The sequence below is a fragment of the Protopterus annectens genome, chromosome 2.part1, assembly GCF_019279795.1.
Source record: "Protopterus annectens isolate FY-2018-M chromosome 2.part1, PAN1.0, whole genome shotgun sequence".
In the NCBI taxonomy this organism is placed as follows: Eukaryota; Metazoa; Chordata; order Ceratodontiformes; family Protopteridae; genus Protopterus; species Protopterus annectens.
Window position 1 is genome coordinate 1,138,221,980 of NC_056729.1, and position 16,599 is coordinate 1,138,238,578.

Consider the following 16,599-nt stretch of genomic DNA (forward strand, 5'->3'; position numbering starts at 1 on the left):
GGAAAGAATTATTTTAATGTTGTCATAAGTGTTCCTATCTTTTATAAAACCTGTTTGATCCTCCTCTATCAAAAGTGGTAGTAATTGTTTTATTCGAGCAGCATGTATTGCCATAAAAATTTTATAATCTATATTAAGAAGTGAAATGGATCTGTATGATGAACATTCACTGGCATCTTTATTTTGTTTCAGAATTGGTGATATTAATGTGTACTTCCAAGAAGGAGGAATGTCTTTACCATTTTTAACTGATGTAAAGACATTCAATAACAACAGCAAAGCCTCATTTGATAGTAATTTAAACATTTCTGGGGTGATATTATCTATACCTGGAGCTTTGTTTAATTTTAGCTTATTTACTTCAGCTTTAAGTTCTGTCATTGTTATTTGTTTATCTATTAGTTGTACCTGCTCCTCTAATAACCTAACTTTAACATTGTTTTTGAGAAAAGCTTTCAATGCTGAATGTGTTTCTGTTTTCTCATTTTGATTATTAAGTTTATGAAAAATAGCCTAAAAGCTTCTAGTATTCCTTTTAAATCAGATACTTTCTTTTTGGTTTCTATATTATGTATTTCCTTGATTTGATTTGTTTTAATAATCTTTTTAGTCCTATTTGCTATTCTTCGTTGGTTTTTAGGGTTCATTGAATAGAAACATAGTTTATTTTTTTCTAAGTTGATCATTGTTTTGTGGTGTAGCATCTCTGAGTATTTTTTATTAGTATCTTCTAGTTCTTTTATTAAGTTGGTGTTTCCATTTTGAATATCAAGCTTTAAATTATCTACTTTTGACTGTAATTCCATTAATTCCTTATTCTACTGCTTTTGTTTATTTTTATACCATCCCACCGCTCTTCCATATAGGTATGCTTTCAATGCATCCCATATATATATTTCAGATACATCTTTTGTAAGATTGATATCTAGGAATGTTTGTGTCTCTTTAATATAAAATTCCTTAAAATCTTTGAGATTTGTTATGTAAGATGGTATTCTTGTTACTGATATCCTTCTCTTGAAACATAAGTCTATCTCAAACGTTATGGTGTTATGGTCCTAAAATGGACATGAAATTGTCTTGACTTTATTTAATTTAGAGGTTAAATCCTTTGTTATGTACACTCTATCTATTCTAGAGTATGTATTATGTCTATGGGAAAAATGTGTAAAGAATAGTGAATCTGGGATAGCATACTCATTTATGTCAACTATATTAAAAGTTTCAACAACCTCAGATAACAACTTTGTTAAAGGTGATCTCTTACGTATTGTTTTAGTATTTGTGTCAGTTTCTTTTATAATGCAATTGAAATCTCCAGCTATGATTAAATTGCCTTTGGTATATTGTACAATGTCTTCTAAGTGTTGTTTGGCCACTCTAACACCTAGTCCTGGTATCCAATAAATATTCACTAATGTATATATCATTTCATTGATAGATATTGTCACTAGACAAAACATTCCTGAGTTGTCATGGAATGTAGTTATGATTTTAGGCATTAAAGTAGTGTTTTTCCACAAAATTACTACTCCCCTTTGCTTCTGATTATAGGTGGAACTTACTAGTATTGTATAATTTTTATTGTTTATTTTATTTATGTCTTCCTGTGTAAGGTGTGTTTCCTGTAAAAATACTAGCTGCGCTTCACATAGCTTTAAATATCTATAAAGACTTCCCCTTTTGCAGCTATTATTTAAATCATTTACATTAAGAGATATACATTTTGCAATTGGATTTATATTAGCTTTGCTTTTATCCATATTCTTATACTCGTAACAATGTGTAGATGTGTGTACATGAAGAGAATGACTTGTTCTTTCTTCTTCCAACAGTATTCCAATAGATTATAGACACCCAATAAAAGTAAATTACAAGATCATAACTGAGAACAATATAAGATAAACGACCACCAATCCCCTCCATGAGAAAAAACCTCTCATCCTTGAATGATCTAATCATTCAAGCGATCTCTCTAAGTCTGCATTTCAACATCCTCCCCCGGCCCTGCCATATGGTAGTTTTATAATGAAAAGTATCTTATATATCTTTTAAGTATATATGTATCTGTCTTTACAGATTACTTAAATACAGTCTTTATCTATTTTTAATATTTTATAAAACACTAAGGCAACACAACTATACATAGATTTAATACTTAACTATTTGGTTTTGTTTAAATTGTAAAGGAAAATCTTTTATTTTAATATATCTTTTGTGTAGCAATAACGGTTATGCATCTTAAAAATAATATGCTTGCTGTCTATCTCCCTTATAGTGTGAGTGGCATTCATAGGTATCAAATTTATTGTAATGGTCTACCTAGATGTATATATATATATATATATATATATATATATATATATATATATATATATACATACACATATATATATATATATATATAGGTTCATAGGTTCATAGGTTCATACTAGGCTATCTGCCCGAGGGCATTTACAAGCCTAGCCGATCGTTTTGTGGCTTACGCCACCCCTTTAGTATGGGGAACTATACCCATTATTTTGCTGTGCCTCTGTCGAGCAGTGACACTGAGGTAATCCCTGGGGTATATCTGTGATCTCCCATCCATTGGTCAAGATTTCTCTTGAACAAGGCCAGCGAGGTGCTCTGCCTCACATGTACCGGGATTTTGTTCCACAGCATAGGGAGTCTTTGGGTGATGAATCTATCCCTCCAGCACGTCCTATTAATAGCCGTGTCAAGGTTTAAGTCTCCGCCCTTGTGGCTCTGATGGATCTAGATTTTTGAGGTGAAGCATATTCATCAAATCTGGGTTTGACATGGCCTTGTATGTTAGGCAAAGGTCACCTCTGAGCAAGCGGTAAGTGACTGAATAGAGCTGGAGTTCTTTCAGTCGGGCAGCATAGGACAGATTTTTGAGACCCTTTATCCTTTTGGTGAGGAACTTTTGTGGCCTCTCCAGCTGCTGCAAGTGTCGGGTCAGATACATTCCGAATGGGGCATTGTACTCAATCATTGGTCTGATGAGTGATGAGTAAAGGGAGACTATGACCTCCCTTGATCTAGATGAGAATCCCTTCATGATAAGGTGGGCAATGTAGAAGGTCTTCCTAACTACTTTGGGTGTCGAATGACAGACTACTATCAACCTGGGTCCCCAGGTTCCTGATAACTTCTTCTGTGCTCAGTGGATTGCCACCTATTTGGTAGCTAGGGGTAACCTTGTTTTTCCCGAAGGGTATGACTATGCATTTTTTGGCATTTAACTTTAGGCCGTGGCTCTGGCACCAGTTATCCGTTTCTGTGAGACCCTTCTGAAGGATATCTGTATCAGATGTGTTTTCTACTATGGCGCCCAGTTTGCAGTCATCTGCAAACTTTGTCAGCCATAACCCTCCTGTGTTTGCTTGTACTTCAGAAAAGTAGATGCCAAACAAGAGTGGGCCCAGGACTGAGCCCTGTGGGACACCACTTGTGACAGGCTTTGAGTCTGACATGGCGCCAGCAACTCTGACCCTGTGGGTTCTGTCACTCAGCCAGTTTGCAACCCATCTTGTGATGTATGGGTTGACATTTAAGCTGATGAGTTTTTCAATGATACCCGAGTGGGGTATTGTATCGAAGGCCTTAGCCAGATCGAGGTAGGCTGTATGGACTGCCTTTCCTCATCAATGGCTTTGGTGACTGTTTCAAAAAGTCAACCAAGTTTAAAAGGCATGATCTGCCTTTGACAAAGCCAAACTGGGTTGGATCCAAAGTCTGCAAATTCCCTATGTCTTTATTTATGAGGTCCATTATGATCCTCTCCATGGCTTTGCAGATAAGGCTTGTCAAGCTAATGGGCCGGTAATTTCCAGGGTCGGTGGAGGCACCGCCTTTGTGAAGTGGTACCACAGTTGCAGTGCGCCACTCCCTGGGTACGTATCCAGAGGTAAGACTTTGATTAAACAGCTGTCCTAGCTGTGGGTTTAATTCCTCATTGAGTTCATGGAGCACACAGCCGGGGACACCATCAGGTCCCATGGATGCTGTTTTTTGCTTTGGAGAGAGCAGTTCTCACTTGGGCGCTGGAGATGTTTGGGGGGCTGCAATCGTTTGGTATAGATATCTCTCCTTTTGGGGGGGAGGGGGGGGAGAAGTTTGCACTGAACCTGTCAGCCAGTATGTTGGCAATGTCTGTAGGATCAGTAATCTTCACATCATTTTGAACTAGCTCTGAGCATATCTGGGAGTTTCCTCCCAGGTTTCTAACATAGCTAAAGAATATATATATATATATATATATATATATATATATATATATATATATACACACATATATATACACACATATATATACATATACATACATACACATACACATACACACACACATATATATATATATATATATATATATATATATATATATATATATATATATATATATATATATACATACACACACATACATAAATACACACATATATGCATACATACATAAAAAAAAAAAAAAATGTTAAGCATTATATGCATCAGTTAACCATGCCACAAGTAGATTAAATCAGAAAGTATCCATAACAATGAATACAACATTACATTTGTATTGCCACTGGCATATTTGATCGCTAGTGTACCACATATGTCATATGTCAAATAGCAACTCATACTCCTTATGATATTACAGGATTTATCTGCAGTGTTATAACTATAAGGTTGGAAAATATGAGAAGCAAAGTAGGCTTTAAATATGCTATAACACAATTGTTTGGCACTTATTACTGTCAACTCTTCTACATACACAGGAAAAGATAACCTTATATGACCATCAACCATTTTCCTTCATTTTTCTCTTCATCCTTCTATTCTCCATTTTTAATAAATATTTGTTTATATTGTGGCTTCTTTGAATTTAGTGAGGGTACTGCATATCATATTATAGATAATATACAACGTTCAAACAGAGAACATGCCCAATATAGACACATATTCTCAACTCAAGTGGTCCACACCATATATTTACAACACTGCAGTCAGAAATATACAAATGAATATGCAATAACTAGCAGCTTTGCAGCATGGGTGTGTCTCTAACAAGTACATACCTATAGGATATTAAAAAGAATAGATAGCAAGCTCTTGTTTCATAATTAACAAATGCACACAGCCTGGTATTTACTTTCATAGACAGAAATTAGACCTGTTACTTATATGCATATCAGGTACCAACAGCAATATGTTAGTAAATGCCTATGCTATTCAAATCATATTTTAATGCTGATTGATATGAGATGTAGCTGACAATGGCTTTAGCGTTTGTGATGTTATATAATATATATTCAGTATTATAAGTAAAAGTATGTTGCATGTCTATTTGCAATCTAAGGTTCAAGGCTGATCAATTTAGACATACAAGACAATCTCTTTAGCCTTGGTTATATAATGGGAGTTAATGTGTCTCTACACAACCATTCATTTTCAGTGAAGATGTTCAATATTAATATAACTTGCCTTTAATAAAAACATACTTATAATTCAGCAGTTCTTTCCTATATATATATATATATATATATATATATATATATATATATAACAATATCATAAGCAAGACTGAGATTTTTTCTTGCTCATTACTGCTTAATGATTGTGCTACTTGAACAATTTAATATTTACAGAGTATCTTGATAATTAAACAGCAACTCTTTTTTACCCTTAAAATGCCTAATAACACATAGCTACATTCATGAACCTTAATTGACTTACTATCCTTAAGGTTGAGTACACTAGATGCATTGTGTTTACAAATATGTTATATAGTTCCAGTCAAGGACTTAAATATATTAAATTTTTATAAAATTAAGTTAAATTATAGTAATTTATGTGGGTGATCTTATCAGAAAAGATTATAGTAAAGTCTGTATGTGTTAACTATTCATACAGTTTCTTCCAATTGATATACTTCTTTTTAAGCTTTGTGTGCTGTTTATGTGTACAATTCAAAATGAATAACAAATATTACAATATATTAAAATGTCATGTATGTGTTGATACCTTCTAAATTCATTAGGTACTTCAGTGTACTTTTAATATTTGTTAAAACTGTAAAAGCACTTTGCCATCTCATAAATAGTGTGTTGGTTACTTTATGTAGCTTAGGAGCTGACACCACACCCATACTGTCTTGTTTTAGTGCTGACATCACTCATGACTGTTTACTTTCATTTTGTGCTGTTAGAAGGTTTAACACACTGTAATGGATTCTAACTGAAGAACCTTCATTCAGGTGTGGTAAAATAAGAGTCCCCAGCTAGTGACCATGGCGGGAAGACAAAAACAAAGTAAGTGAAGTTTTTAGGGCTTTTTCTAAATTGAACACCAGCTCATTAAACTTCTATTAGTTTTCTTAACATTAAGGGCAGATATACAAGCCAAACAGTTGTTTGTTAGTCAAAAAGGCACTTTTAGCATCAAAGAATAGATAATTACTTTTCAAGGCACTTTTTGACAGTTATTACTATCAGTTTTTATATATTATTATATGTATTAAATACATCAGTTTAGATATTTCATGCAGCTTAGTGTAAATAATATAAAAAAGAATCATGCTCATTTAAACACACCACATTAATATGTCAGTGTAAATACATCATATTCTATACTAGCAGTAAAAGGCAGGTAATTTATAAATGAACTATCTAAACATCATTTAGAGTTAGAAAAATCATGACTGTAAGTATTTACTCTGTAATAGAGAAAGATATGTTACCTTGCTTTCTTTAGGGTTGTTTGCTTTAGTTATAAAATGTCCTGCTTATCTTGTATTTATATTGTTTCAAAGACTGACACATGTGTAAAGCATGAATGCTTTCAAAGAACTTTTGCCTTACAGAGCAAATAGAAGACAATAATGTTTGTGTTTTTCATATGTCTTTTATCGTTTCTTCTTCTTCTTGTCAGCAGTGCTCCATTCATTTTTTTCTAAGTGACGCTTAACCCCAAATTGGGAGAAATCCATTTCTTCCACATTATCCAAGGTTTTATTAGCTGAAAGATAAGAAACTGTTGCTTGCAGAGTGTCAAAAGTTTTAGGACCTTCAGTAAAAATATTTTTATTCTTGCAGGGAACAGCAAGTGGACTTTAAGTTGTCTTTTTTTCAATTCCTTTATCAGAGGAAGACATTCTTTTCTCGCAGTTATAACTCCAGCAGAATAATCATTATCAAATCTGATTATGTTGTCTTTGTATTTAACTGGAGAAGTTGACCATGCTGTTTTTAAAATAAGTTCCTTGTCCTGTGATGAAAAAAACTTTACTATTATTGATCTCGGGTGATTTTTTGATTTGATGGTTGATGAAGCAGCTGTTAAGGATTTGTGGGCTCTTTCAATTCCATAAGAAAGAGCTTCAGGCAATTTTAAAACTTCTGGTAACCAGGTAGTAAGGAAAGTCACCATGTTATTTCCCTCTGTTTTCTCTGGTAGCCCATAGATGCGAAGGTTATTTCGTCTGGACCTGTTCTCTAGATCCTCTATTTTATTTTGTAATGAAGCATTTTGTTGTGATAAAAAATATAGCTGAAGATCTTGTTCTGAGAGTCTGCCCTCAGTATCATTTAAGGATCTCTCTATGTCAGCTATTTGAGACTTCTGTTGTGTCATTATTTCTTGTAGTTGCTGTATTTGTTTTGTAGATCTCTCCTCAAAAGTGTCCAGTTTGGTATTCATTTTGTCAAATTTCACTGACAAGTCTTGTATAGCATTTAATAAAGACTGTATCTCCTTTTTCATCATCTGATCCTGTGTGGTATGCTTAGAAAAGCTCATTTTCAGTAGATTCAGATACCTTCCTTCTTGTTTTTGACAGGAAAAATAATGTTTAAAGCCAAATTTTTTGCACTGTAGACTTCTAGTGATATTAGTAGAAGTAATTCAACAAAATAGGTTTGTCTACAATATCTAGTTTTTAAAAATTCCTGTCAGAAATATCTTTTGAGTGCAGAACTGAGAAAAGATGCTGCCAACCAGTCTACATCCTAGCCACGCCCCCCTCCATAGACTTCTTTACAGGTTCACTGACAGGATGCAGCTTGGAAGTGGAGGAAATTATGATAAAGTGGAGATTGGACATCATGTGTGTCCATGACATAAGGTTTAAGGGCAGTGTTGTAAAGGTATTTGGCTAGGGATCCAGAGTCTACTACTCAGGGGGGAGGCAGACTAGAAGTGGTACAGGAATTATGTGAGGGAGACTCTTTTGATCAAAGTGAAGGATGTAATTATCGCAACTAATAACTCACAACAGGGCTGTGATGGCAAGGAAAAGTATAAATTCAAGGAGAGTTGCTGAACTTCACAGCATAAGAGGTCAAAAAAATATTGAGGGTTCTGCCACCTCAGGCTGAAGAGGAAATAAGAGAAGTCAAAGATAAATGGCAGCATCTTGAAACAACATGTGTGAAAACTATAAAACAGATATATGTCTGAGCCAGGTATGGAAATAAGGTACCTATGGAAAGTTGGTGGTGAAACGCAGAATTCCCAGAGGTTATCAAAATAAATAAACTGTGCAGAGAGAGAGAGAGAGATAGAAAAGGCAGACTAGTCTAAGAAACAGTCCAGCTGCATCTGGAAAGTAACTGAGCAGATGGCACAAATAAAAACTATTAGGTTGCAAGGTAAAGAGAGAAAGGTAAGGAATATAGTCATTAGATATGATTTGTAAGGGATGACAGTAACATGCTGCCAAAGGCAGATGAAGTAGAAATGGTATAGCCAGCAACTTGTGAATGAAGAAACCGCAATGAGGATGGACTAAACCACGGACAGCTTACAATGTAAGAGGAAGAAGAATCCACTCTTAAAGAAGTAAGAACAGTACTAAGGAAAATGAAGTCAGAGAAAAGCAGCAGGTTCTAATGAAATCATAGCAGATTTGATCAAGATGTTGGGTGAGTTAGGGGGAAATGGCTCCTGAGGATATGCATAGAAGTATGGAGAGAAAGTTATGTACCAGATGTGTTGAAAAAGACAGAAGGCTACAGAAGGATGTGGGAAGAATATAGAAATAGAATAAATGGTAATAGAAGGATGTACAAAGTATGACAGGGTCAGTTCAGAGTGGTAGCAAGCTATCCTGGAGAGGGGGTACAATCACATGTCCAATTTTGAGTGGGGTGGAATATAAGTAGTTGTTTAAACTGGAAGATATTGTTGATGTTATGAAGTGTTAGAGATACAATATTCCAAAGTTTGAATACAAAGGAGGAGTATTGAAAATCCCCATTTGAGCTATTTGTTGTGGTAATGGTGGCCAGGAGTTTGTCGAATGAGCTAATACAAATCAGTGTAATCATGCAAGCTATCTCTGCTCTGACTGCATGCAGGAATCAAAATGGTGCTGCAACTATGCAACTGATCTGAACACATCATAGTGCTGTCAACTCACTAAAGCTCACTAAAGTCTGGTATAAACTTGCCTTAGTAATAGTTAATGATGCCTAGGAAATGCTGTTGAGCTTGAACATTCTCTGGTGCTTACATCTCAAGAATAGTTGCTTGCTTGGTTGGGTCTGATCTCAAGCCAGTAGTGGTAAATAAATGACCTACATATGTATCTTATGATAGCCTGAATTTGCACTTCAGAGGATTGAGCTTCAAGTTTAATTCACATGCTCTGTCTAGAACTCTGTTTAGGTTCCTGTCATGCTCTGCTTCACCATTGCCTCCAACTAGTAAATCATCTACTATTATGGCACAAGGATAACCCAAAAAAAATTGCTCCATTGCACGCTGAGAAGACTTCGCTTACAGAATTTATTCCAAATGGCATCCTTAGGAAACTGTATCTGCCAAATGGGGTACCAAAAGTGGTTAGTAATGAGGATTTGCGATCAAACATCAGTTGCCAAAATGAAGTTTTTGCATACAAGACAGAGAAAAAAACAGTGGCATTCGGTATTAGGGCTGTGACCTCTTTGACTGTGGGCATTGGATGATGTGGTCTCTTCAATGCTTTTTTGTGAGCTACTAATATAACGACACCCATTCAGTTTGTTCTGTAACTGGACAAATTACACCTTGCTGCACCATTTTATGCACCTGAGCCTTAACTTTATCCTGCATAGCTATTAGAACTCTTTTTGCTGGTCTGATCACTGAACGACCTCTGGGTCTAATTTCATGGAATACACAACTGGAAGTTTGCCTAACATGACATCGAAAACATCAGCATTCTCTGAGAAAATGGCTTCGGAAAAATTAGAACTAGGAGATACACTTATGTGATGATATTCTTTGGTCAAAGAAAGCAGATTCATTCTCAAACTATCTTTGAGACCCAATAAAGATTGTACTGGTGTTTGGACTACATAGAATAACAAGTTGTAACAGTTCTTGGCCAAATAAATATGAAAGCATCACTGAGCCTTCAGTTTGAATTTCTTCAACTCCATAAGCAACAAGTTTCACACTACTGGCCCACATCGAGTTGTTCATTAGTTCTCACTTTAGCAAATGTGTCTGCTGATATAACATTACACTTTGAACCAGTGTCTATTTTAAGCTATGTGGATTTAGCATTGATCTGGACTGTACAAAACACTTTGCTCTTTGCCAATAAATCCTCTGCATTAACTCTTTCATCAAGTACTGATACACCATCTACATAGAAAGTGGACTTCTGCGGCTCTACTTGATCAACTCGCTTTTTGGTGTGACCTTTCTTTACAACTGTATGAGGTTTACTTGATTTGCAAACTTTTTGGAAATGGTTCCATATTTTGCACTTGTGACATTGCTGACCGAATGCTAAGCATTTCTCCTTTAGACTCATGATTTGCACCACATTCGTGACAGTTCACAATAAAGCTGGACTTGGGTTTTGCTGATTCATGCTTGTACTGCACTGATGCTCCATTAACTGAACTAGTCTTAGAACTTGCTGGAAAGCTACATGGTTTCCCTGGTGAGTCAGCAGGGGCTGTGGCTGCCATGTCCTTAGGCTTAATTCTGTTTGCCACTTGTTGCATACTATCTACATTTGCTCTGGGGCCTGCTGAGACCATGCTCTTATTACTCGCAAGCATACTGGTGTGTTTTTCTGTCACTTCATGGATCTGACAAATCTCTATGGCTTTACTCAATGTTAAGTCACTGTCACAAAGCAAGATCTTTCTCACAGAAACACTATTAATGCCCCACACGAACCTGTCCTGCATTAACTCATCTTTTAAGTCACCAAACTGACACGTTTAAGCTGTGTTTCTCAGGTCAGTTATATAAGCTGTAAAAGTTTCCCCTGGTTTCTAATCTCTCATGTAAAACAAGTGCCTCTGTAATGTAATATTTGTCTGGGGGTACACATTTCTCTGAACTTGAGCTTCAAACACTTGGGGTCTTCCCTTGATTCAGCCTGTACAACAATATGACGATTTTCACCTTCTCTCTCATATACTGCTGGTGCATACACAAAGAAATGCTCTATTTCTATGGCTTCCGACACAGCTAGGTTTAACAAAATGAATGCCTTGATGCATGCATCTTTATCTGAATAAGCTGCTTATATAAAATATCATACTCTTGCTCAGATATTCTCCAATTTTCTGCAATATTCCGATCAAATACAAGTGGTCAGGGTTTTCGAAATCCATCTGCCATATTAACACATACCAGTGAACGGTTTTGCAAATAAGCACAAACACATACACATATGCCAGAAATTTGCCAGTGTTTGTAACTTTGCCCAATAGCACAACAAGCCTGCTGTATAACCGAACTTTGTGAAATAAGAACACATTTACTCTGTGTAGATCAAGGTGCACGTGCTGTGTGCCGTGTCTTTAAGAAGCATGTCAAAGGTGACAGCACCTTTAAGAGAGCTGATGCACAAATGTGTTGCATAGTCATGGTTAAAACAGCACCAGAAGGCATTTGAATCCCATAAGCAGAAAATTGCCACCCTACCTTCATTAAGATACTATGATGTGAATAAACCAGTTACTCTTTCCAGTTATGCTTCAAAATTTGGTCTTGGTGCAGTTATACTTCAAGAGGGCAGACCAGTAGCCTATGAATCTAGAACACTTACCTAAACTGAGATGCACTATGGTCAAATTGAAAAAGAACTTCTGGCAATAGTATTTGCATGTTCCAGGTTTTGTGATTATATTTATGATTGAGCTATTCAGAGTGAAACTGATCATCAACCTCTAGTTACTATTCTAAAGAATCCTATGCATTCAGCTCCAGCAAGATTACAAAGAATGATGCTCAAATTACAAAAGTACAACTTCAAAATGGTCTACAGAAAAAGAAAACTACTCTATCTGGCTGATACCTCATCAAGATTGTCCAGAAATATGATGAAACAGCTTGACGCAGAGAATTTTTACTTTGACATGATGGCAGTGCATAATTTTATTACCACTAGGGTTGATGAGTTAAGGGATCACACAAAGACTGATCCAATTTTGCAAAAGCTCAATCACTACATTAATATTGGATGGCCAACAAAGCAATCTAGTGTACCACCTAAAGTGCAAACCTATTTTCCTTAACAGAAATGAAACGTTGATGGAAGATGGCATCATTTTCAAAGGTCCTAAAATTGTTGTTCCTGCTTCCTTAACAACATGAGTACATCCAGATTTTGCATCGTGGTTACCCACGTTCCGCATCCACTAAGAGAAGAGTGAGAGAATTAGTATTTTGGCCTTCATTACTGAAAGACATTGATAAAGTGCTTTCTTCTTATTCAGTATGCAATAGTTCTAGACCGCATTTCCAAAAAGAACCACTTCATCTAAATCCAGTTCCTGAACTTCCTTAGTCAAAAGTAGCCACTGATATCTTCGAGTTGAACAATCAACACTGCTTAGTATTGGTAGACTCTTACTTGAACTGGTTTGAGATTGACTTACTATCTAACCTAACATCCACTGCTGTTATTACTAAGTTGAAACATCATTTCTCAGTCCATGGTAGTTCACACAAAGTTATTTCTGACAGTGGTACTCAATTTACTAGTCAGTTGTTTCAGAAATTTGCAAGACAATGGGACTTTGTACATGTTACTAGCAGTCCTGAATATTCACAGTCAAATGGTCTAGCTGAACGTGCAATGCAGAGTGCAAAGCAATTACCTGAAAGGTCAAAGCGTGACAATATTGATGTTGTTTTGAATTTTCTTAATCTCAGAACCATACCCCGTGACGATATTCTTGGTTCACCTGTTCAAAGACTTCTTTCCAGGCAAACCAGGACAACGCTACCTATTAGTTCCAAGTTATTGAGGCATAAAGCTAAGAACAACAGAACCATAAAGGCTCAACTATTCAAGAAGCATTCGATCCAGAAGTCCAGTTATGATAAATTGTGCAGATTTCTTTGTCCGTTGAAGGAAGAAAAGACAGTGAGAATACAAATGGCGAAAGATTTTGACTGGATTGGTCAGCTTACAGGTACATGTGCCAAGCCAAGATCCTACCTTGTAGAATCTGAGGGTATGGAGTACAGGAGAAATCATAGGCATCTACTTCCTGTACCAGAATCATCATCACAACATTGTTTCAATGACACAGACTCTAGATCTCAGAGTGAACCTAATGTTGTTTCCATTTCAGAGTGTGTTCCTACCTCTGATTCCATTCCTGAAGATGTTCCAAACAATTCTAAAATTGAACATTTTACAGAGATAGCTCCAGTTGCTAAGTCCAATTCCCAGTTTTATGTTGCATGATATGGACGAGTATCCAGGCCGAGTGTGAAATATGCAGCAACACGGACTTAACTGTGTATATATGTATCTTATCTTGTGTAAATGCATGATAAAGAACTGTGTGTAATATCTGCATGTCAAATAGATTCATAACATAGCATGTTTTATTTTTTCAAGAAGGAGGATGTAGATCAGAGTGCACTTGCTGTGTGCCATCTCTTTAAGAAGCATATCAAAGATGTCGCATGCCCGTATAAATGCCAGGCATGTGCCAGTCCTAGTGCCATTTTGAGAATGCAGCCAGAGAGTAAGCATGGATGATTCTAGCAGTTAGTTTGTATATAAGTTACTTAAGTTAAAGTCAGTAAACTTCTATCATGATGTGTTTGTATAAAATAAAGCTGCTTGAACAGAACCCAGGAAGACTCTTCTATTGTGTTGATTCTATTCTAAATGTTCTATTGTGTATTGTGTAGGAGAACAACACTCTGTGATTGTACACTATGAATATTTTCAACATGACCAAATTTCATATGCCAACTGACAATGAAGTAAATCCATTTCCTGATCTAGTATTGCTACGTGCGAGATCTTTCGTTTTATTTAAATATGATAAGAACTTTTGACCTAGTGACTTTAGCTGGTCTTCTTAATATAGCAATAATGTGAAAAGTTAATGCTTAAAATAGTTTCTGGAAAAATATTACAATCTGCATCTGAACTGTGTTTAAACACAACAACAACTTTATTAGTCCCTGTATCCTTTGCCAATACTCTGTTTACTATGATGCACTGTCTCTTTACTCTCTTGATTTCAAATAATCAACTTTTTTCTTCTTTATTAAAACAACAAAGCAGCCAGTGGTATTGTTTAACTTGAGAAGATGTAAATTCTTCTGAATTTTATTATTTTTTATACATCTTTCAACAATTTTTTTTTTTTGTTTGTTGTTTTGTTTTTTCTAACACAGCTTCTTCAAAGATAATTAAACACTTAACATTTCTTTCTCTTGTGTTTTACCAGAACTAATATATAAGGCCTGGCTCACAGCTGCACCTTTCTCTAAATACCTCATTGTTCATTTTGTTTTAAGTTCTACTTTCATTGTGCACTTTCACTTTATGCTTAATTTTGTTGTGTTATTTGCTTTACATTTTCTTTTTCATATGTCCCTTCCTTTAATTAATTCTTTAATTTTGTACTGCAATTTCAACCACTCGACAAAGCCTCTGTTTTAGATAAGGCCAGGTAGGCTTTTCTTAAATGTCTTTTGCACTTCTTATACAACATATGTTTATATCAACAAATCATGCAAGTCTGCAATATGATGGTCATTGACTTCAGTCTTTAGCATTCTTGGTTTCAAGTGAGTCTTGGTTTCTTGTAAAGAATTTATTTTGTTTATTTCATTTCATTTATTTGCATTCATTTGTTAACTAGTAAATCCACTTGTCTCAACGTTCCCATATCACAGGTGAGATGAGAGCACTGACTGGTGAAGTAGCCTTCTCAACATCACACAGTGGGCAGACAATAGGGGAATCAATCCTAGTAGTGTCAGTGGTGAAACAAGTAGCACACTCGCCTTTGGTACAGAAGCTTGTGGGTTTTATTCCCACACATTGTAGATTGGTTACTGACACTGCAGCACACCATAAGGGGGTGATGCAATCCTGAGTGTGTCATCCTTTGGATAAAATGTCCCATCTGTCTGATCATGTGGATGTAAAAGTTTCCATGGCACATATTGAAAAGAGTAGGGGGAAGTACTCCGATGCCCTGACCAGATATCCCCTAGTAGTATAAATACCACCTTAGGTCTCTAGTGGAAACAGGCTACTAGCTTAGTTGAACTAATCTGGTCAACAAAAGACAAATAAAGTAAATAAAATTAAGTAAAAAACTTAGGAATACAGGATGAAGCTCATCAACAGATCAGAGAAGCTCATATCCTTAATCCTCTGCTTTAATCTTCCAGACAAAGAATTAGTGATGAAAAATGTAGATTTTTTTTCCTAGACACATGGAAGTTATTTATTTATTTATTTATTTTCCCCAGTTGCAGTTCTTTTATATTCTTCCCTTTCTTGAAATCTAAAAGTATTAAGCATTTTCAAAGCTTCTTTTCCTGCAATATTCAAAAGCTGCTCGGCAAATCCACTTACAATAAGGAACAAACTGATCCCAGAATTTTAAAAAATCTGAAAGAGCTGCAGAGAGCTCCTGACATCCTGCAGTGCTACCCCAAACAGTGTTTTCAGGCTTGTCCTCTGATATGATATCATAGCAAAGGTTGAGTCTATATAGAAGACACCAGAAGGTATGCCAGACTCTTCTATTTGTACAAGGGCCTATAGGCAGTACTTCAGTAATGGTATTCAGAAACTTTCCACAGTGACAAATCTCATTACCCATGCATCATGTATTCTAAGTCAACCCAAAGACTCAGAACAATCTTTGGTGATTTGGTGATACTCAAATACTTCTGATTCTCTAGGTACCCCTGTAGTTCTGCTTTTATGCTGCAAACATTAAGTCTGCCTGCAGTAACAGTGTTGACAAAGACATCCTTTTATGTTGTCCGACACCAGAATGGCACCTGTATGCCAGATATGAGAAGGCTTAAATGACAAGGTAGAACTCTGCCATGCATGCATTTTTCACATCAGATATGAAAAGGACTTTATAATCTTAAGGTGTCTTACCAACATGCTGCACAAAAGCAGTCAATATTTTATACTTCAGTTGTCTCGGGCACTGAAGTGTAAGCTACGGGTTCAGGCACCTAGGCGGTGCGACAACCCACTATGAGACAACTGGAGGTGGACAGATGGCAGTATGGAAGTTTAGCTGCAGTGACAAATGCCTGCAGACAATTCCCTGTGAAAAGAAAAGAACCCCCTGCACCCTAACCACAGGTGTG